The following is a 25,437-nucleotide window of genomic DNA, read 5'->3' on the forward strand; positions in this document are numbered from 1 at the left end:
GAAAGATAGTGTTTACCAAGTTCACTCGGTCTCCAAAGGATTTTATAGAGTTTGCAGTGTTTGCTAAGCTTCAGTTGGTTATCATTGGAAATCATTTCTAGAGTAGTTTCTACTGAGCAGGGTTAGCCAATGAAGGATTTCATTATTTTGGGAAATTATGTTTAATTATTTCATGTAATGATTGTAGTGGACTAATGTAATGATTATTGGTAAATGTAACTTGTAAATGAGCCAATTTGATAATTTGTAAGGTATAAATAAAAGGTCAATTTTTGAATTCTAAATTGTAATGAACAAGTATGCGAGTGAGTTGGTTGTGTGAAGAGGAAAGTGTGAGTGAATTTTGAAGAAGGATAAGATATCCTTGAGGAGCAACAAAGCTGTATTTGATTAGAGAGGATCTAGTGAAGTAGAATAGAGATCTATATTAGCAAAGTTTAGTGGCATCTAATTTAGGTCACTTTATTGTTACTTTCTCACCATTGTAGCAGTAATTTCTAAATCTCTTAACAGAGTTGGTTTAATAGCCATTTTTGTAAATCCTCTAACAAGGTGGATAGTTCTATTGAATTGTTTCAAAGTCCTCTAGCAAGGCCACTCCTAACAAGGTGATCAAATCCTCTAATAGGGTCACACCTAATAGTGTGTTTTGTAACCTTTAGAAGAATGAAAATTAGTAGCTAGTTACTTGGTGGTTTTTCCCATATTGGATTTCCATGTTAAATCTGGTATCTCTTGTGTTGATGTTATTTCTTTCATGAATGCATGTTAAATCTTTGTGAATGCTTAAAGATCAGTAAAAAGTTAACATACCTCTATCGAGTTACAACATTTTTCTATGTGAATATAGAGTGATCGTAGTAACTAAGTTTATAAGACATCTAAGGGATCTGTGGATTTTTTTTTGTGGTAACTGATTCACCCCACCACCCCGCCCCCCTCAGTTACTCCATCTATATTTCCAATAGTTTCTTTTTTTATCAAGTTGATTGAAACATCTCTCTTGATTAAGGAGATTAAAGATAAACTATCGAAGATAATAGAGAATATGAAGGAAAGTGCACATAATCTGTCACTTTGTGTTGATCTCAGATTGGTTTTGACAATCGAGTTCAAAACACTTAAATATGTTGAACTAGTAAGGCATGCCAAGTATAATATGTAAATACAAGAACATGTCGAGTTGCAATGAGTACCAAGTCATTCATGTGTTGAGTAGATAGACCATGCCAAGTGATTCAAGTGCCAAGTAAACAGTTGATGCCAAGTAGTTCCAGTGTCAAACCAGAAATAGAATTATAGTATGTGTCGAGCATTAATAGCTTCAAGTGTCAAGTAATATAGGATGAACATATTTTTTTGTAACTACACAAACAACTATGTAATCCATTTCCAAGATGACTTAAGGATAGATTTCAATCCATTGGAGATAAGGATGAATCTATTTATAGAATCCCTATGTATTTTCATGCAGCCAATCAGAAACTAGGAAGAGTTAAGTAGAAAAATGGATGAATCTTAGCTGTAGATTCATACCTAACCCTAAGCCACCAAAGCCTTTATAAGGAAGACCAAGCCCTAAGCTTAATAGGTGTGAGATAGTTGAAAGAGAGATCAAGTTATAGGAAGGTAGCAAGGGGTGAATAATCAAACATAACATTCAAGGTGACTTAGTAGATAGAGTGAATTATAGAATCATTTAGAGGAGAACAAAGAATAGAAGGACACAACATTGTTATATCAAATCAGAGAGAGGATCAAGAAGGACACTATATGGATTTGATCTTTAATCAAGTAACCAAAGCAAATCATAAGATCTATGTTGAAACATCTTGACAGGTGATTTCAATTAAATCTCCTAGGCAGAGTAGTTTTAATAGGTTGATCAAAATCCTTTAATAGGGTGACATTCCAAGTGGATGTTCTAAAGTCATTTAAAGAGGAACACTTCTAACAAGGTGGGACTTAATAGTCTTGTAAGCCTTTAATAGGGCATGCCTTTCATAGGGAAAATCATGTCTCATGATCAAACCATTGTAACATTAATTGGCTACACTTTATAGTTGTAGTAGTCAAGATTTTTGGGTGTCATCTCTACCCTAGTTTTATCTTCTCATTTGGAGGGTTTTTGGGTAATAATATTTTGTGTCAAATGTGTATGTGCTTACATGTTTTAGATGCATTTGCTTTACATGTTATTTTCAGTTCATATATTACATGCATCTAATGAATGATAAAAGTTTTAATGGTTGAAGTTTGAACTTCTAATTCACCTACTTGCCCCCCCCCCCCCCACCTCTCAAAAGTATATGTTTCCCATTTGTAATTATGACAATTGGTATCAAAGCTAAGTTCTTAGGAGGAGAAGCTTTGCAGCTTAGAGAAAAGATCTTGAAATAGAAGTCCACAAAGTGCGAAAGACTATTGAGAACTAGGAGATTGAAATAAATATCATACTACATAAATTGAATGAAGCCAAAGATGATTTGAAGAGAAGGAAAGAAATTTCCACTACAGAGAATGACACACAATACAAAGAAATTGACACCACAAAGCTACTTGTAAATCGAGACTCTAGTGAATATGATGTAGCAGTTTTAGATCTAATGGAAAAGGAAAAAATACAAGTTGAGGAGATTATAAATCTCAAGCCATCATGCTATGTGAGGTGACTAAGCAAAAGAAGAAGGCCATAAAAGACAAGGCCATGATTGAAGAAGACAAGAGAACTCTAGTAAATAGACTAGAAGAGAATTCAATAGAGCTAACTAGAATCTCCAACATGCAATTGGATACCCTAAGTCAAATGATGAATACTCATCATGAATTGAATGTCAAGGACATTGAAATAAACACATTGAAGTTGTAGAATGAACAATTTCAAAGTGACCTAAAGAGAGAAAGAGAGATTGCTGAAAGTTTCAACAAGCCAAATGAAGCTATCAAGTACTTTAAGAAATTACTGAAATCCCCTAGATCCAACAGTGATGGAATAGGATTAGGCTACATAAGCACTGAAGAAGGAGAATCATCCAAAACTTCTAAAGAAAAGAACATCAAAGGTAAGAACTCCAAACCTACCTTTTATTTTTTGAAGAAAGAAAGGACATATTGCTAATGTGTGTAGGAGCAAGAACACAACTTATAATGCTAAGCCTAAGAATATAAGGTCAATTTTCACTCATTTTTCATCATAAAAAATTCAAGCAAGACCAAGTAGAGTGAAGAGGTGATTCAAAATCTAGTTCGAAGCATTTGCAAAAATCTTAGCAACAATCTAACACTAGTTCTCTAGATTTACAAGGTATTCTTCATAAGATGAGCTATGTAGATTACATTATTAGAAACCCTAGTTTTTCATAATGGCATATAGTTCAAGGAATGTAGAGGGACAAGAGGTCTATAATTTTCAATTAGTTAGCAATGAGGTAAAACAACTAGATTTCAAAGCAATTCTAGATGTTGCTTACAAACAAGACCTGTTAGGTGCACTTTCCATGATTCCCCTGAAAGTTATACTAGTCCAAGATGTTAGAAAATGTTATAACTACAAGATAGGAGGAATTGGTGACATGGAAATAAGGCAAGCCTATGACAAGTTGTGTGAAAATGGCATGCTAAAAGAAGAATATAAGATTGTTGAAAGGAAGATGGGTTTGATTCGTACCCTAGATTTTCCCATGGAATTCAAAATGGAATGGATTAAGATAGAGTTGAGCAAAATATGTGATGGATATTTATGGTTGGAAGGAGCACCAATCAAGATTTCAAAGAGAATAATTCATAAGATGACTGGTTTTCCAACTGTAGATCAGCCAAAGACTCAGCGAAGTGACTTAAAAGAGGTAACAGAAAGGAACATATGCGCTAAGTGGAATAAGCGTGGAATGACAATAAACACCATCACAGATCCACTAATAAACTTTGTAGTAAGAGTTATTTCTCAAAAATTTTATCAATCCAATAGGTTAAATAGTGTACCCTACATTACAGTGGATGTTGGATATAAAATTGTAAAGAATGATCATACCTATGATCTAGATGAACTTCAATTACAGCAAATAATGGACATTCTTGGAACAATCAGGAAGACAAAGAGTGCTAAGTGTAAATTTGGATCAATTCTAATTTGCATATTTTTATATGTACAAAATGAATTCCCATCCTTCGATAAAATAGGCTAGAAAAAAAATAGATCAGTAGCTATACAGATCACTGAGTATATTAAGTAGATGGGTGAGAACTTTGAAACTATCATGACTAGCTATTTTGAAGACTTCAAGAAGTCCATGAAGTAGAGGATGAGAATACCCATTTCCTCAGTTGAATATTATTACAATGACATATGTTTTCTTATTTATATTGATTACACATATGTACAAGCTGCCATACCTAAGGTAAGATGGCTAAGATCCTTAGGCTATGAGATCAATGTTGTTGAAGCCTCAGTTGCCATCACTGCACTCCTAGTAGGGGAGATTGATAAAAGTGCCATGATATTTGGTAATTATGATATTATGAAATCCAAAGTTGAGATGGAATTAAAGACAACCTCCACACTAAAGAAGAAAGACAACTTGATAAGGAAATTAAAGGCCAAATTTGGTGAAGGTACATGTGAAGAGGAAGAAGAAGATGATGAAGAGGATGAAGAGGAAGAGCAAGATCAAGCTCAAGAACCTCTTACATTGACCAAAGGCATGGGTGAGGACAAGGAAGAAGAAGGTGCCGAGGAAGAGGAAACCAAAGAAGCACTAGCATATACCAAGTCAATGAAAAGAAAGACCAAGGAATAGCATGTGGCTAAAATAAAGGCAAAGAATATTGCTAAGCCTAGCCTAGAAAAGCCAACAACACCAACAACTAGGGCAAGCACAAGGTCCACTACACAAAAGGCCAAAGAAAAATCCAAAGAGAAGACAAAGGCTATAGAAAAAAAGGCCTAGTTCAAAAGAAACAAAGAAGAAAATACATTGCTCAACTAGAGACGGATGATGTGAGGAAAAAATCTAAGGATACATGTCAGTTTAGAGTAGTAAGTCACACACCAAAATCTAATCTTGAAAACATCTCTGAAAAAATTAGAATTAATGCTGATGTGACTAGTTTGAAAAATATTGATTTTGATAAAGTTAGTAGAGAAGAAAATAATTTTGTTGAAGAATCAATATATGCAATAATGGAAAAATTCAAGAACACCCCACTTGAATTAGATAATACTATGCCAAAAGTTGTATATGACATTGTTGAACAGAAATGGCATTATTGTTTAAACCTAGAAAAATAAATTAGAGAATCCACATTAGCCCAGGTGAAGCAAGAATTGAAAAAAGGGAAGATTACCAAGGTGAATAAGAAATATGGTGGAAGGTTTCCACCAAAATACAAGGCATTCAACATTCTTCAGAATAACATTGAAGATGTTGTTAAGAAATCCATTCAAATGTGGAAATTAATTTTATGGATTGACAACTGTCAAAGAAGGAGAGGAAGATCCCTTTGAGGGAAAAAACAATGAAGATGAAGAAGAAGATAAAGAAAAGGAAAACACTGTGGAGGAGATACAAAAGAAAATTGATGACATGGCTTCAGTTAAAGAGTAGTACGAAGAATAGAGTGTGCAAGACACAAAAATTCTAAGCATGAGCCCTCCTCATGACATTAGTATACCTGCAAAAACTATAACTGTTAAGGATATCTTTGATGTCTCTACTCAAAACATCAATCCTTTGAGTACAGAAGATTTGAAGAAGATTCTTGACAAATCTACACTTCAAGACAAACTATGTGAAAATCTAGTATTAGTCAGTGTAGATGAATTTCAGAAGGCGATATCTGACATCACAAGGGATAAGAGATAGACTATAGTAGAAGAGAAAGAAACAAAAAATGATTAACTTGATGTACAAAAAACAAGTCAAATCATCGTGATTGACCACTAGAAATCTAAAGAGAGCAAGGACACACCAATGGAGAAGGAGCAAGAGGCCATTCAAGCATTGGTAACTCCACCAACATTAGGCACTCCTAAAAAAATCCTTCTGCAGTTGAGCACAAAAGCTACACCACTACATATTTTAGCACCAAGCTCGAGCTCTATAAAAGTTGACAAAGTAACTCACTATGGTGATGTAATTTTAGATGAAGAAATAGTGATGCCTACATTTGATTATGCAACAATGAAAATAGAACAAATAGGAATATTACAACAAGCTTTGGAAAAGAAGAAGCATCAAGAAGTTCTTAGAAAGGAATTTAGGCAAAAGCAAGCATTACAAGACATAAAGGAGATCTTCTTAGATGCATTCAACTTTCCTACACCTGAAGAAACAAAGCCTTTGTTGGAAAAATTGTTAGACATTGTTGAAAAGGTCAATAATGAGGATACTGACATAAGTGCAAAACTTCTTGATTGGTTAGAGAAGAAATTCTAGAGTAAAGTGAACGAGAAAATATCTGGTGAGATTGCACTAGCTACAAAGATTGAGGATGTGAAGAAGGTACTTGAGAATATTTCCCTATTGTACACTAAACTATGTGATTCCACACTCTTCACTCAAGACACAAGCCATGGAATTCTAAGTCAGGAGAGGAATTTAAAAATCTCTAGTATGCAATTACCTCAAAATCCAACTCAGAGTGAGAAACACTTTCATGCATTGCTTCAATCACAAAGTCAACTAGCTGTGTTAACATTAGAAGAGGCTAATATAAGAGCCAAGTTGAGAAAAATCCAAGCCTCCCTTACCACACATATGGAAATTCTCCATAAATAATTAGGCTATGTAGAAACTTTGTCAAAGAAAGATCCTAATCTTTCTACACTAGATGGCCTAGTTCACCTTGCAACAGAGCTAGCTATCCAAATAAAGTCATTGGAGGTTGCATATGACAACTAGGATGCTACTCTAAAAATAATCATGGAAGTCCATAAATCTTTCTTGGACAAATACACCATAAGTGTATAAATTATTTGACATAAGTGTCAAACAGGGGGAGATAAATAAGAAGAAAGGGGGAGAATAATGAGAGGTGGATCAAACAGAATAAACGAAGGAGAAAGAAAGATTAGAATAGAAAAAGAATAGGAGCAGAGCATATGAAATGAAAGAGTATCAGCAAGAGACAAATATACTCAAAAAGGAGAAAAAATTTTTGATACAAAATAGGCACATTAACTTAGGTGGAGTTATAAATTTTGGGGTATATAGGTTATTACAAAATTTTAAAATTTTTGAAGGTTTGTATATAAGCCAAGTTGTAAATATGTTATACTCAAGAAGACTAGATTGATCATGTGTAGTTAAGTTTTTTTGACACTCATATCAAAGGGAGAGATTTTTGATCTCAGATTGGTTTTAACAATCTAGTGTCAACACACTTAAATCATTTGATTAGTTCATACCAAACTAGTAATGCATATCGACTATAATATGCAAATATGATGCAGAGCCCTCTATATTTCTCTTTAAGGAATCTTAGTTCAACTCAAGGGATTAAAAATAGGCTGGTACACCCTCAAGGAACCAAGAACATCTCAAAGATTACAACAAAGAACCCTAACATTATACACCAATAAAGACAAAATCTTCACTCACACAATCAGATTGCTATGTCTGATTCCATTGTTCATAACTTCTGTTCTAAATGTCTTCTTGAAAAAAATTTTGGAGGAATTGTTCCAAATTAGTAATTCTAAAATATATCCAAATCTGAGACCAATCCAATAAGCATATTATAAATTACGTACTCTGAACCAAGACCCATATTTTCTGTCATAAACCAGAATCAAAACTAGTAACCCTGCCTAGGGCATCACATAACGTTCACAAAAAAAATTAAAATAACCCCAAAAAAATTCCACATCATCCATTTGTGAGTCTATTTTCCAAATATGTAAGCCATTAATTTATCCAATACATAAATCAATGTATAAGCACAAATTTTTGCCTGCAACACCATTGAAGGCATTTAAAAACCAGTTTTCACTCAAATCTTCATAACTTTCAAAAATCTATATAAAAATAACCCAAACCAAAAGGAAATGAAATTTAATTCATGTATCTTTCCAATGAATATTTTTAGAGGTCTTTATTTTCCAAAATATTCCTGTACCAAACGTTTCAATCTGACTGTAGTTGGTCATTCTCAAATCTGCAATTTACAAGCTTTGCCAAAACCTGCATAACTTCTTCATTTCTAAATGAAAAAAATCCAAACCAAAGCCAAAAGAAAGGTTATTCACTTCTCAATCCAAATATACAAAATTTACATGGTCTCCAGGCTATACATGATCGTACAAGACCTGTAACCAACACTAAAACTGAAAACCAATCAAAATAACAACTCAGAATATTACCAAATTTGTTTCAAAATGTATCTATTCCTTTCCTTCATGCTTTGGTTCGACCTTACATACAATTTTATAGATTTTTTGGTTGGTTATAACCTCCAAACCACCTTTTAAACCAACCCATTACATTCTTTTGACCCTTTTGCATTCTTGGCAACATTTTATGCACTTTATGCATTTTTACATTACAACTTTCATACAAATCCAACCTAGACCAACATTATGACTCAAATGACTTTAGATGGATGTCAATAGATCCATTCACCAATTAAATAAACATTTTTACATTATTTATCATATTAAGACCTCCTTTGACAACTTATTACAAATGGCTTCTCTAGCTTTTATATCTTTGTCTTCTTCAAATTTAGGTGCCTCTACACCATAGTCCCAACCTTGAAAAGTTTCCAAGTCCCTTGGAAATGTGGAATCAATAACCTACAAGAAAAAATATTAGATCAAAATCCTCATCTTTTCCTTTGCCTCTTCACCATCATCACCGGATTGGTGCCTCCTCCACTTTCCTATCTCTTTCACTAATGACTCCCATCAATGGAGTTATGTTGGTTGCCTCTATGGTGCTTCTCATTCCTTAGTCCACTCCTCCATGCCGCATCACAACCTCTTGTCCCTCACCTAGGAGTCCCATCATGCCTCTCTCCCTAGTCTATTGGCAACACACAAAGGACCATCCTCTCTGGCCCTAGACCATCTCCTATGGCCTTCACCTACTAGACCTCCTATCCACCCATCTATAGCAAGTGAACTAGCACCTGCAACCACAAAAACTTCACTAACAAAAATCATATACCCAACTCTGCCTAGTGTAGATTGCCTTCTACACACTCAGAATCTTCTGATCTCTGATACCAATCTGATGCAGAGCCCTCTATATTTCTCTTTAAGGAATCTTAGTTCAACTAAAGGGATTCAAAATAGGCTGGTACACCCTCAAGGAACCAAGAAAATCTCAAAGATTACAAAAAAGAACCCTGACATTATATACCAATAAAGACAAAATCTTCACTCACACAATCAGATTGCTATGTCTGTTTCCATTGTTCATAACTTCTGTTCTAAATGTCTTCTTGAAACACCTTTTGGAGAAATTGTTCCAAATTAGTAATTCTAAAACATATCCAAATCTGAGACCAATCCAATAAGCAGATTATAAATTACGTACTCTGAACCAAGACCCATATTTTCTGTCATAAACCAGAATCAAAACTGGTAACCCTGCCTAGGGCATCACATAATGTTCACAAAACAAATTAAAATAACCCCAAAAAAATTCTACATCATCCATTTGTGAGTCTAGTTTCCAAATCTGTAAGCCATTAATTTATCCAATACATAAATCAATGTATAAGCACAAATCTTTGCCTGCAACACCATTGAAGGCATTTAAAAACCAGTTTTCACTCAAATCTTTATAACTTTCACAAATCTATATAAAAACAACCCAAACCAAAAGGAAATGAAATTTAATTCATGTATCTTTCCAATGAATATTTTTAGAGGTCTTTATTTTCCAAAATATTCCTGTACCAAATGTTTCAATCTGACTGTAGTTGGTCATTCTCAAATCTGCAATTTACAAGCTTTGCCAAAACCTGCATAACTTCTTCATTTCTAAATAAAAAAAATAAAAACCAAAGCCAAAAGAAATTTTATTCACTTATCAATCCAAATATACAAAATTTACATGGTTTTCAGGCTGTACATGATCGTACAAGACCTGTAACCAACACTAAAACTGAAAACCAATCAAAATAACAACTCAGAATATTACCAAATTTGTTTCAAAATGTATCTATTCCTTTTCTTCATGCTTTGGTTTGACCTTACATACATTTTTATAGATTTTTTGGTTGGTTATAACCTCCAAACCACCTTTTAAACCAACCCATTACATTCTTTTGACCCTTTTGCATTCTTGGCAACATTTTATGCACTTTATGCATTTTTACATTACAAATTTCATACAAATCCAATCTAGACCAACATTATGACTCAAATGACTTTAGATGGATGTCAATAGATCCATTCACCAATTAAATAAACATTTTTACATTATTTATCATATTAAGACCTCCTTTGACAACTTATTACAAATGGCTTCTCTAGCTTTTATATCTTTGTCTTCTTCAAATTTAGGTGCCTCTGCACCAAAATACAAGACCATGTGAAGTTACAATGAGTGTTGAGTCACTCATGTGTCAGGTCACTCAAGTGCCAAGTAGATAGACCATGCCAAGTGATTCAAGTGTCAAGTAAACAGTTGATGCTAAGTAGTTTAGGTGTTGAGCTAGAAACAAAATTATAGTATGTGCCAAGCATCAATAACTTCAAGTGTTGAGTAATATAAGATGGACATATTAATTTGTAACTAAACAAAAAACTATATAAATTGTTTCCAAACTGACTTAAGGATAGATTTTGATCTTTTGGAAATAAAGATGAATCTATTTATAGAATCCCTATGTATTTTCATGCAAACAATTAGAAAATAGGAAGAGTTAAGTGGAAAAATGGATGAATACGTGTGATATAGAAAGAGAGATCAAGTTACAGGAAGGTAACAAGGGGTGAATGATCAAACATAGCATTCAAGGTGACTTAGTAGATAGAGTGAATTGCAAAATTAGTTAGAGGAGAACAAAGAACAGAATGATACAACATTTTTGTATCAGATTAGAGAGAGGATCAAGAAGGACACTCTACAAATTTGATCTTTAATCAGGCAACTAGAGCCATTCATAAGATCTATGTTGAAACATCTTGATAGGTGATTTTAGTTAAATCTCCTAGGTAGAGTAGTCTTAATAGGGTAATCAAAATCCTTTAACAGGGTGACATTCAAAGTGGATGTTCTATAGTCCTCTAACTAGGCACACTTCTAATAGGGTGTTGAAATCCTCTAACAACATGGGACTTAATAGTCTTTAAGCCTTTAATATGGCAGGCCTTTCATAGGGCAGATCATGTCTCTTGATCAAACCATTGTAACTTTAATTGGCTACACCTTACAACTATAGTAGTAGAGATTTGTGGGATTCATCCCCACCCTAGGTTTATCTTCTCATTTGGAGGGTCTTTGGGTAATTATATTTGGTGTCAAGTGTGTATGTGCTTACATGTTTTAGATGCATTTTTTTACATGTTATTTTTAGTTCATATATTACATGCATCTAATGAATGATAAAAGTTTTAATGATTGAAGTTTGAACTTCTGATTCACCCCCCGCCCTCTCAGAAGTATATGTTTCCCATTTGTAATTCCAACACTTGGTCCTAGTTATAGTTTGGCACATTTTACAAAGATCAAGTACTTGACAGATCTTTAGGCAGAATTATTAGGGGAATAATCTAGGATTAGGGCCACACTCACACTAATATAAGGTATGATTCTTCCAAAAATGGATACACTATAAAAGCACATTGCACACAAAAAGACACTAATCCATGACAATAATTTTTCCATAGATGACCATATGATGGAACTTTCAGCAAAAGTGTAGATAGCCTTGCATGCATCAAAGGTATTGTAAGAGAATTAGGACAAGACCATGGCAATCATTTTGAAGGTACATAGTGATTTCTTGTAACATTTTGATATTAACTTGTAAATATTTTGCACCTTTGGCATTTATATCAAAAAGGGGGAGAAGATTATTTTTATAGAAAATACTATCATACTCCATATATATGCATGGGGGAGAGATATATGTATAGGGGAGTAGTGACGCAAGCTAAGTTGGGAGTAACTAAGGTCAACTGACTACCCAAACCACCATGTGAGAGTTAACACAATAGAAGCAAACACAATAGAGAATAGCACCAGAGAGAGAGAGAGAGAGAGAGAGAGAGAGAGAGAGAGAGAGAGAGAGAGAGAGAGAGAGAGAGATATTCTTTATTGATTCATGAAAATATCATCATACATGCACAACTATAAGGCCTTCTGGGTCATGACTAGATACAAATACATTCAAATCCAAGATTTAGCTTCAAGTTAGGATTTCCATCAATTATCTACCCTCAATTCTACTCCCCCTAAGACTCCTCTACCAAAATTAATGATTAAGACTCTACCCAAGATCCCTATTTATACCAATCTAAGCCACAAGTCAGCCTAGAATGCTAAAAACTAAAATTAAATACTTGAAGAGCCACAAGTAGGCCTGCAATAGCAATTAAATGTCCATAAATTAATGTCTGAGAAAAATTGTGATATCTCCTAGATGTGATTGAATTAGAACTTTTTCTTTGAATGATAGGTAATAATTTAGGTCCTCTAAAATTCCTAAAATATGCAAAGGATTATTCACCAAGAAAAAGTGTGCATCCACTCCTAAAGTCAAGCACAGAAAATTGTTGCACAGAATTGCCAGAAATTGATACTCTAGGAGAATTGTCATATCTCCTTACGAATGAGGAATTATAACTTGTACCTTTAACCATATATATTAATCTAGGTCCTCTTTAGTCCATGATGTACACATGCTCTAAATCTTTGTGTAAAATTAGTTACATAGCTTGCAACAGGCACCTAGAAACTAGAAAACATTGTTTCAACAAAACACAATTTTAGCTACAAGGTAAAAACTGAAAACATGCAGCATAGCAATGCAACCTTAGGATGCTCCTACATTAGAAAACTAGGGTTGGAATAAATGATTCTCCTAAATCATTGAGATGTCACAACCTAATCTGAATCCAAATTAGATTGAGAAATCCATGAAGGATCTTCCATAGGTCTATTCTTCCACTTCACCAGGTATTCATAATAATATATTCCCCTTGTGCTCTTACCAACTCTCTAACCCAATATCTATTTAACTTCTTCAATCTAATTCATAGGATAATCCTCTGATATAATAACTTCATCATTTTACTCATGATACTTGTATAAATAAGCAACATTGAATATAGGAGATATATCCATGTCATTAGGTAACTCAATTTCATAAGCTTTTCCACAGTCAAACTTCTTCAAGATCTTACAAGGTCCAAAAATTTTCATCTTCAGCTTACTATATGTTCCAGTAGGAAATATTCCTTTCTTCAAATGAACCATCATCTCATCACCAACTTGAAAATTATGATGTCTCCTAGATTGATCAACATTCTCCTTATACTTCTGGTTACTTTGTTCTAACCTCAACTTCAATTCCTTATGTAAAGATTTCAAAAAATTAGCAAATTCTTCTCCTGCAACACTTCTATTTTCATCACCAGTAATATCTCTCAAATCTAAAACTCCTCTAGGCTTCATTCCAATAACAATCTCAAAAGGTGTCTTCCCTATACTCCTATTCACAGAATTATTATATGAAAATTTAGCTTGTGCCAATAGAATCTCCCAATTACTTAGCTTATTCCCAACTAAACATCTCAACAAATTACCCAAGCTTCTTTTCACAATCTCTTTCTATCCATCTATTTGTGGATGGAATGTAGAACTAAACTTCAACTTAGTACCCATCTTCTTCCACACAGTCCTCCAAAAATAACCAACAAACTTATTGTCTCTGTCAGAAATAATACTTCTTCGTAGTCCATGCAATCTCACAATCTCTTTAAAGAAAAGTTCAAAAAAATGCTCAACATTTGATGTCTCCTTACATGGTATGAAATGAGCCATCTTAGAAAATCTATCCACTACAACAAATATGGAATCATACCCCTAACTGTCTTAGGTAATCCAAGAACAAAATCCATACTAATATCACTCCAAGGTTTCTCAGGAATAGTAATAGGTGTACAGAAACCAATATTTTGACTCACTCCTTTTGAAACTTGACAAACTCCACAACTCTTTACAAATTTTTGAACATCCTTATACATTTGTGGCCAATAATACTTCTCTTTCAGCAAACTCAATGTCTTATCTATTCCAAAATGTCTAGCCAATCCACCACTATGTTTTTCCTTAATCAGATTCAACCTCATAGAACTTTTAGGAATACACAACTGAATACCTTTTAAAAACATACCTTCTTGACTGAAATACCCATCAAACTCACTTATTTGATCTATTAGATTTGGTGCTCTTCACTCTCTCCATGCCTCAGAAAAATTAGGATCAACATCATACTACTCTTTCATTTCATCAAAACCAAGAACTTCAACCTTCATTTCAGTCAACAAAGAACATCTTCTACTTAATGCATCAACAACTTTATTAGTAACTCCACTCTTGTTCTTAATGAAAAATGTAAAATTCTACAAGTACTCAACCCACTTCATATGTCTTTGATTCAATTTAAGTTGACTTCCCAAGTATTGTAAAGCTTTATTATCAATATATAGCACAAACTCTTTAGGAATCAAATAATGTCTCCACTTCTTTAATGCTTGGACAATAGCATAAAATTCCTGATCATACACATAATACTTTCTTTTAGCATCATTCAACTTTTCACTAAAGAAAGCAATAGGTTTACCTTCTTTACTTAATACAACTTCTATTGCATTACCACTTACATCACATTCAACTTGAAATACTTTGTTGAAATCAGGTAAAGCCAATATAGGTAATTCAGCAACCTTTTGTTTCAAAATGTCAAAAGTCTGATCATCTCCTTGTGTCCAATTGAATTCCTTTTTATCTCTCCTCATTGTCTAAGTCATAGCATTACCAAAAAAATTAAAATTCTTTATAAACTTTTTGTAAAAACTATCCAAACCATGAAATGATCTTACCTCTCCCACATTCTTAGGTGTAGGCCATTCCAAAATTTTTTTAACCTTCTTAGGATCCATCTTCAATCCATCAGCAAAAATCCCAAATCCCAAATACACAATCTCTTCTTGCATAAAAGAACACTTTTTTCAAATTAATCAACAACTTTTCCTCTTCCAACCTTTGCAATACTTGTCTAATATGCTCAAGATGTCCTTCCTTAGTCTTACTGAATTTGAGAATGTCACCCAACTAAACAATCACAAACTTATCCAAGTATCTTTTGAAAACTTCATTCATCAACCTCATGAAAGTACTAGGTGCATTAGTCAAACTAAAAGACATAACCAACCATTCATACAAACCATCCTTTATCTTGAAAGGAGTCTTCCATTCTGATCTGATGATAGCCACTCTTCAAATCAATCTTGGTAAAATACTTTGCTCCACTAAAGCAATCCATTATGTCATCCATTCTCGACATAGGAAACCTATAGCACATTGTGATTTTGTTAATACCTCTCAAATCAGTACACATTCTCCATTCTCCATTCTTCTTAGGTGCTAATACAGCAAGTACAACACATGGGCTCAAAATTTCTCTGATCAAACCTTTCTGTAGTAATTCATGCACTTGTCTATTAAGTTCTTTATTCTCTATAGATGTCAATCTATATGGTGCTTTGTTTGGGAAACTAGCTCCAGGAATCAAATCCATACAATGACCTATACTTCTTGCTAGCGATAAACCATTGGGAATATCCTTGGCAATAATATCCTTATACCCATTCAATAATTCTATAATTTCTTTTGGTACTCGGCTACTACTACCTACTGTCACTCTATCATTACCAGCTTTTGATGCTCATTCATTACTACCAACACTCGGTCCTCTAGGAACTATAGCAAAAAAAACTTGATTCTTCCTTACTTCCTTTTCAAATTTCTTTCCATTAGTCATGCAAACTTTTATTGTAGTACAACTGACCTCATCTAGAATTTCAATCAAAGGAAACAATATTTTCTTCTTCCCATTTACCCAAAGAGTATATTGATTCAATCTTCCATCATGTACAAAATATCTATCATATTGCCGATGTCTACCCAAAAAAATATGACAACAATCCATAGGCATAATATCACACAAAACTTCATCAAAGTAATGTCCAATCTTGAACTTCACAATACATTGCTCACTTACCAATATCTTATGGTCATCTTTAATCCATGAAACATGATAAGGTTTGGGATGTTTTAGCCTCTATAGCTGCAACCTAGTAACCAGCTCTTCTAATTCCAAATCTATTGAACTTCCACTATCAATGATTAGCTTATAACATTTTCTAGCCATCTTGCATCTAGTCTTGAAAAGACTTCTTCTTAAAATGAGTTCCTCATCACTTCCCTTATTACATAAGGTTCTTCTCATCATTAGATTTTCTCCAGCCTCAGGTCCACTTGGTGAACTCTCAATGTCTTCTTGAATCACAACATTTCTATTATTCTATTAACTTTCAAAAGATCTATTCCCTTCTTTACCACATCTGAAACAATTACCATGACAAATACCTCTAGAATAAGAATTACATCTTCCTTGGTAAGATCTAGTACCTCCTCAATATGAACTACCACCTTTCCACTTGATCTTATCTTTGTCATCATTCTTCCATTCAAATTTTCCTTTATCATGCATAGAACTTTTAGATTTGCCACCTTCTCCATAAGATCTACCACTACCTCCCTAGAATCTACCACCTCTACCTCTTTGTCTTTGTTCATGCTTCTTTGTCAAGATCTCCTTAGCTTTCAAGGAATATTGATATGCTTCTTCCACACTTTCCAACTTCACAAAACTTATTTCATCTTGATTTCTATATCTCAATCCATTTATGTACCTTGCAATTTTCTCAACATCATCTTCCACATGTCTAGATCTGATGTCCAATCTATAGAATTCCTTAGTATACTCTTTCACAGTCATATCCTTTTGTCTCAAATTTTGGATCTTTCACAACAAGATAACTTGGTAACCAGTAGTTCAAAGGAATTTGTTCAACATCTTTGGCCAAGTTTTGATCTTCTCCTTTCCTCTTCTTTGTCTATCAGTTTGTAAATGTTCCCACCATAATGAAGCATGACCTTTCAAACTAATAATTGCAATCTTCACCTTCTTATTATTAGGAGTGTTTTCATACTCAAAGAACTTCTCCATATCTAAGATCCAATTTAACATAGCATTGGTATCCAATTTTCCATCATAAGGAACAACTTCTATAGCAGGCTTTGAATTTTCCCTAGACAACACTCTTAACAATCTGTCCTCATCTTGATGTTCTTCAGGTTCTAGATTATGGTTTTGTGTTGTTGCTTCATCATCAAGATGTGCTCCTCTCCTCTAGGCTATATCCACAACATCTAATTTGGATATAATTTATTTCAATTTATCCAATATAGCATTATCAACATTTCCTTTTCCACAAACCATCTTTACAAATCACGTTCCTACAAGATCGTAACCCACTACAAGTTATAGGTCAAATATGCAGATATGCAATCCTACAAGAAAATCTAAATCAAGGTTCTACACAATCCAATCACCACAAGGATGAACCTAAAGCTCTAATACCACCTGACATAGGGTAAGTTGAGAGTAACTAAGGCCAATTGGCACAGTTAGCTACCCAAACCACCATGTGAGAGTTAACACAATGGAAGCAAACACAAAAGAGAAAAACACCAGAGAGAGAGAGAGAGAGAGAGAGAGAGAGAGAGAGAGAGAGATTCTTTATTGATTCATGAAAATATCATAATACATGCCCAGCTATAAGGCCTTCTAGGTTATAGATAGATACAAATACTTTCAAATCCAAGATTCAACTTCAGGTTCAGATTTCCATCAATTATCTACCTTCAATTATGCTCACCCTAAGACTCCTCTACCAAAATTAATGATTAAGATTCTACCCAAGATCCCTATTTATACCAATCTAAGCCACAAGTCAGTCAAAAATGCTAAAAACTAAAATGAAATACTTGAAGAGCCGCAAGTCGGCCCGCAATAGTAATTAAATGTCTAGAAATTAATGTTCGACCAAAATTGTGTTATCTCCTAACTATGATTGAATTAGAACCCATTATTTGAGCCATGGGTATTGCTTTATCTCCTCTATAATATTTTAAATTCTCAAAGGCTAATTCTCCAAGAAAAAGCACACATCCAGTCTAAAAGTCAAGCACAAAAAACTATCGTGTAGAACTACCAAAAATAGATACTCTGGGAGAATTTCCATATCTCCCAACTTATGAGGAATTAGAACTTTCTCCTTTACTCATAGATATGAATCTTGGTCCTCTTCAGTATTTGAAGTGTGAAGCCTATAACTCATTGTGGAAAATTAGTTACATGACTTGTAACAGGCACCCAGAAACCAAAAAACACTATTTCAGCAAAACACAGTTTCAGCTGCAAGGTAAAAACTAAAAACATGCAGGATAGCAATGGAACCCAAGATGCTCTTGCATCAAGTAGTAATATGGAAAAATATGTAGAGATAGTAGAAAATATTTTTAAAAAATAAATTTTGGAAAAATAATAAAAATAGAGTAAAAGCAAACTAAGAAGTTATTGAACTACAATAGTAGATAGTAGTCAAAACCAAGTTGAAGATCTAGATTGTTGAGAAGGAAAGTTTTGATTTTGAGAATTCAATTTTTTGGTATGATAAGTATTTTTATTACTAATGCCAAAGGGGGAGATTGTTGACATTAAGGTTAATTTGTATATTAGTGACTTAAAACTAAGTTAGTTGGTTTCATTGCTACTAAGCTCTACAGTTGCTACCAAGCTTATCATTCTTCTAGTAGTGTTAACCAAGTGTTTCAATTGCAATTCATGTCAAGCATTATAGTATCTATTGAGAATCTAAGATAGATTGTAGTACTTGCTAAGTTCTACAACATCTACTAAGCTTTAGAGGCAAAGCATAGTGCTACCCAAGCATAACAGAGTTTGTCGATATTTCCAGTGTAAGTGATGAAGATCTTAGTGTTAACCAATCTTTGTAGTGTTAACCAAGTATGTTAGTATCTACCAATCTCACAGTGTTAACAAAGTAAATTCATTGTTGAGCAAGCCATGTATTATGAATTGAGTAATTCTATATCTACTGAGTTTCTTAGTATTCATCAAGTCCTACAATGTTGACCAAGTTCTTAATATTTGAAGTGATCAATATGGACCAATCTTCAACATCAACCAAGTGCTAGATTTTGTCAAGTGTTGATAGTGTTTGTAGAGTGCCATAACATCACTATGTTGTCATCAGAACCTAAATTACAACAATGGTTTGAATTTGTGAATTATGATAAATTTGGTATTATAGTTGACTCCAACAAGTAATTAAGAAAATTGATATATATATAATGTATTTTATCGTATCAAAAAGTAATCAATAAGTATGTGAAGAAGTAAGAAGTAGATCAGTGCAAACTAAAGAAGGCCACAAGTAGTATATGGTAGAGAAAACACTTATCTATCATAGTAAGTTGATCATTGCAATTCAAGGAATCTCATTCAACAAACCTAAGTTACAAATTAGAGATCAACCACTTATTCATCCTAATAGGTGCATCAATCAAATCCTTTAGCTAGATTGACTTAACAGTCTTTTGCTAAATCTTCTAATAGACAGCATACTTCATTGTAAGTTTGTAAATCCTTTAACAAGGTTGATGTAGTAGGTAAGGTGGTGGTATTAAATGCACAATTAGACTTAGAAATTTCAGCAGTTTAGGCACTCTAGCTTATCAACCACCTCAAAATTTTGGTTTAGAGTTAGAGATAAAGAAGACGTCAAAGTCATCCAAATAAAATTGAGGGATGGAATACATAAACAAATTTTTCAAATCAATTGGGAAGTATTGAAGCCTATAATGGCTTTTGATTCTATAAATCCTAGAAATGGTTAAAAGTCCTAAATGGATCAATTTTTTCTTTGTAAAGGGGACCAATAGAGTCCTTGGATTAAATTGAAATATTTGGAGTTTAGGAGAGTTTAATAATGATAATAAATATAAATTAGTGGGTTTAGTGTAATTTAATAAATTGGGTTTAGAGTCTTTGGTTTAGAATTCAATGAATTGTAAGTTGAAATTTTGAATTTTCAAAATCCAATGGTCAGTTAGCATTTAGAGGGAAATTAGGTATTTCTTATGTTTTGAGTCTTAATAATTCAACTAAATGATGAATTTGGTTGAATTAGTTACATTAGGGAATCTTATATTCGAAGGAGTCTATGTTATGAAGGAAGAGGGAATCGAGTGTATGGTTTGCAATGTTATTTTATCCTGGAAATCTTAATTCGATTGATCTAACATATATATGAGTTAGAAGAGTTTCTTTTATTCATATTAAAACTGATTTGAATGAGTTTTAGACTGAATAGGAGTATGAACTGGCGTAGAATTAAGTACTAAACCTCTCTATTTCTTGCAAACTGTCTCATTTTTAGAACTTCAATTTGATTGGGTTTAGTTCCATATTGATGTAGAGGAGCCTAAAAATAAGTGAATAAATGGGATACATTCTGATCCCATCAAAATATATGAAATAAATTTCATTCTTAGACATCTCAAGAGGCAAAAAAAAAAAGTTCCAACACAGGTCTACCGATACTTCACCTTTTGCATAATCTTATTTCTATTCCATAGAATATCATTGATAACTTTTGTTTCTAATATTTTCATGAAAAAATATTTGTATGAGTCTTCAAAAACTAGGAAAATTAAAAAATATCCAAATCTTATTCCAATCCAATGAATAAAGTACAAGTTATGATCTCTTTATCAAGACCCAATTTTGCTGTCAAAAACCATAAGTGAAACCAAAAACCCTACTTGCGGCATCTAATATATCTCTCAAAACAAATCTGAATAAACCAAATAAATTTCTAATTCATCCTTCATGATTCTAGTTTCATGATCTATAATCCATTTATTTTTCCCTTTGATAAATCATTTTACCATCACAACTCTTTGCTTGCAACTCCATTGAAGAGGGTTTAAAACCAGTTTTCATTAAATATGTCAAAAATTCCAAAAATCATCATAAAATTGAACCAAACCAAAATTAAATTAAGGTTAGGTCACATATATTTACAATTAAAATTTTTATAGTTCCTAATTCTTCAAAATGTATTTGTACCAAATGTTCCATTCAGACTGTGGTCAAGTAGTCTCAAATCTGCAAATAACAACTTTTGTCAAATCTGCCATAACTTATTCATTTCTCAAAATATTCACTCCAAACCAGAACCAAAATAAATATTATTAATCTTAATTTAAATAAAATAAAATTTTGACAACATTTTTACAAAGTTACCTCAAAACCACATAAAAATAGTTAACACCAATCAAAACTGCAAGTTATGAAGATACCAATTGTTTCAAAGTGATCTTCCTTTTCTCATTCATTCAAATCTGATTTGGAATGACCAATAAAATAATTTTATAGTGGTTTTGGTGGTTTACAACTTCCCAACCCCATTTTGAACGAATAATCATTCCCCTTACAACATTATGCACTTTATACATTTTTGCATTACAACTTTTTACGTCATTGTGACAACTTCACAATTATTTGAATGGACACTTGAATCACCCTAAAATGGACTTACTAGACATTTTCTATCAATTTTATCCTTTTTTAGACATTTTTTCATATTTTTATCTTCTTGACAAAACTAGAACCTTAACATGACAGTATTAACAATGTTATACAAATGGCTTCACATAGCCTTCATATCAACTAAAATATATCACAAGTGAATCAAATATATTTTCATATCTGATCTAATGATTCTTAACCTCATGTAGCTTGGGTTCTCTTGCACCATACTCCTAGGCCTTCAAAATTTTCCAAGTCCCTTGGAAACATGGAACCCATAACCTGCAAGAAAAATATATTTGAAAATCGTCTTCAACTTTGCCTCTTCAAGTTTCACATTCTCTTGTCTCTTGTTCAAGAACACATGATTATCCTTACCATTTTCTTCTCTAGTGCCTCTATAAGTGGAATATCAATGGTTGTCATAAAAAGGTTCCATAAATCCACCATTCCTCTTGCTACTACACAACTACCAACCTATTGTCATCTCACCCATCCAAGATCCTGGAAGATGCACTACCACCCTCCCTTAGTGTTTTCTCTCTTTACACTTTCTACCCAGCTTCATCTTTTTGGAGATAATATTAAGATCCCTCCTTAGGTCTTCTGCATACACACTTTCTTACTATATATTTTATGGATAAGAACCCTAAAACTAGAACTTATGAACAAAAAAAATACCAAATCTCTAAGGTCCTAGTGTGGATTGTCTCCCTCAGTGCTCTACCCACACACTAAAGATCTTCAAGCTCTGATACCAATTTATTGCATAGGAGCCTACAAATAAGCCAATAAATGGGATACATGTTGATCCCATCAAAATATATGAAATAAATTTCATTTTTAGACATCTCAAGAGGCAAAAAAAAACACTTCCAACACAAATCTACCAATACTTCATCATTTGCATAGTCTGATATCTATTCCATAGAATATCAATCATAACTTTTGTTTCTGATATTTTCCTGAAAAATAATTTTAAATAGTCTTCAAAAACTAGGAATATTAAATCATATCCAAATATCAATCCAATTAAATAAACAAAATACAAGTTATGATCTCTTTATCAAGACCCAATTTTGCTGTAAAAAATCAGAAGTAAAACCCAAAACCCTACCTGCGACATCTGATATCTCTCTAAAAAAAAATTCAAATAAAACCAAATCAATTTCTAATTAATCCTTTTGATTATAGTTTCATTATCTATAATCCATTTATTTTTCCCATTTATAAATAATTTTACCATCAAAACTCTTTTCCTATAGCTCTATTGAAGAGTGTTGAAAATTAGTACTCATTAAAAATGTCATAAATTCCACATATCATCATAAAATTGAACCAAAAAAAAGGAAATGAAATTTAGTTTAAATAAATTTACAATTAATATTTTTAGAGGTCCTCATTCTAAAAAATTTATCTGTACCAAATGTTTCATTCAAATTGTGGTCAAGCAGTCTCAAATCTGCAAATAACAACGTTTGCCAAATCTGCCATAACTTATTCATTTCTCAACATAATCACTCCAAACCAGAACCAAATTTTTTTTTATTAATCCTAATTTAAATAAACTATATTTTTTAACAACATTTCCAAGATGTACAGGTCCATGGAAGACCTAGAAACCATATAAAAATAGTTAACACCAATCAAAACTGCAAGTTATGAAGATACCAATTGTTTCAAAATGATTTTCCCTTTCTCATTCATTCAAATATGATTTGGAATAACCAATACAATTATTTTATAGTGGTTTTTTTGGTTTTCAACTTCACAACCACCTTTTGAACCAATAATCCTTCCCCTTAAAACATTATGGACTTTTTTTTACAACATTATGCATTTTTGCATTACAACTTTTTATGTCATTGTGACAACTTCACAATTTTAAGCCCAAACTTAAAAATTATTTGAATGGACACTTGAATCACCCTAAAATGGACTTACTAGACATTTTAAATAAATTTTATCCCTTATTATACATTCTTTCTTATTTTGATATTCTTGACAAAACTAGAAACTTAACATGACAATATTAACAATGTCATACAAATGGCTTCACATAGCCTTACATATCAAGTAAAATATATCATAAATGAATCATATATATTTTCATATCTGATCTAATGAATCTTAAGCTCATGTAGCTTGGGTGATTCTACACCACATATGCTTTGACATAGTTTTTAATCATTCTATTCACTATTGACGAATTCCCAAACATTATAGTGAGGTTGCTATTGCACAATTTGTAGAACAGTAAATATCTTTTGACTATTATTGATTTTGTCGTAGGGATTTAAGATATGTGAATCAATCCATGAGTATGGAGGCCTAATATTCATGGAATGAATTAATTAAAATTTTAATTATAGAATGTTAATCATGCATCACTAGTAAATTTAGGCTTAAATTTTGATGCAAAAAGGTCAAAATTTCGACAAGAGTAGGTCGATAAGGTGACCAAGCTTGTTGTCGGTCTTTTTTGGTCAATTTTTTGCCACATACATTCTGTGTCAAAATTTTGACTACATAAAGGTGGACTTATTGACGCGAATTTCGTCAATTTCCTGGTCCAAGCTGAACAAGTATTTCCTCATTTGCGAGCTGCGCTGGTCAAAATTTTGACGTAAACCTTAATAATTTGGTGTCAAAATTGTGACAAAAGTAATTTACTTTTCTACACCGGTGCCATACAAGCAATGCCAAAGGGGACCAATTTTGCATTGAAATTTTGACCAAAATATTGCATTTGTGTCGAAATTGAGACCAAGATATGTAGAAATTTCGACGAGCTATCCCATTTATTATAAAAGCTTTGCTCTCATAGGAGCCTTCTAAACTACACAAAACTTGATTCTAAAGTCTAATTTCTCAGTGCATGAGAGTTAGGGTATCGTGCACATTTCTACCTCCACACAATTATTTCATTCGTCACATGATTTATTTCATACAAAACAATGGGAAGGAGGAAGAAATGTGCACAATATCCTGAGTCTCCACCGAGAAATTGTGCTTCACAACTCAAATTTTGTGTAGTTTAAAAGGCTCCTATGAGAGCAAAGCCTTTGCAATAATTGGCACATGTCTAAATTTTGGTTCCTGCAGGGAAGAATAAAATTAGGAAAGAATTATTTATCAGGAATGAAAGCCAATAATTTCATCTATTTTTCAAATAGATAAACGTGACAAAAAAACATACAGTCCCAATCACATCATCATAAGAGCGCATATATAACAATAACTATGTCTAAAACCAACATAATTTACAAATATCCACAATTCAAATATTATCCTTTGATGTTTTCTTTAATGCAAAGTTTTAAGTCAACTATGTTATCGCCTTGGATGTAATACCAAATTGTCATTAGGCTAAAGACTGCAGCAAGATTTACGATCTACAAATGCAAGGAGAACTACCCAACCAAAGTAGAAAATGATATGAAAAGTTAACAATCTATCAATTAACAATCTAGATGAAATATTTCTAGCAATTGAACTGTACATTATAGAAACAAAAAATTGTCTTAAAATTGACACCTCACCAGTTGTTCATTTGCATCCATAATGGCTTCACAAAAGTTGAAAGCTTACAATTTGTCAAGAACACAAAAGGCACTCATAGTTTAGCTACATCAATAAAACTAAATTAGTTCAGTTGCATGGTGAGGGCAAGAGACTATCAATATCAATTGTGGAGTTGTAGATAGGTAAGCAATAAACATAAAAAGGTAGTAC

This window comes from Cupressus sempervirens, chromosome 7, assembly GCF_028749045.1.
Source record: "Cupressus sempervirens isolate cs-2001-9-10 chromosome 7, ASM2874904v1, whole genome shotgun sequence".
Taxonomy (NCBI): domain Eukaryota; kingdom Viridiplantae; phylum Streptophyta; class Pinopsida; order Cupressales; family Cupressaceae; genus Cupressus; species Cupressus sempervirens.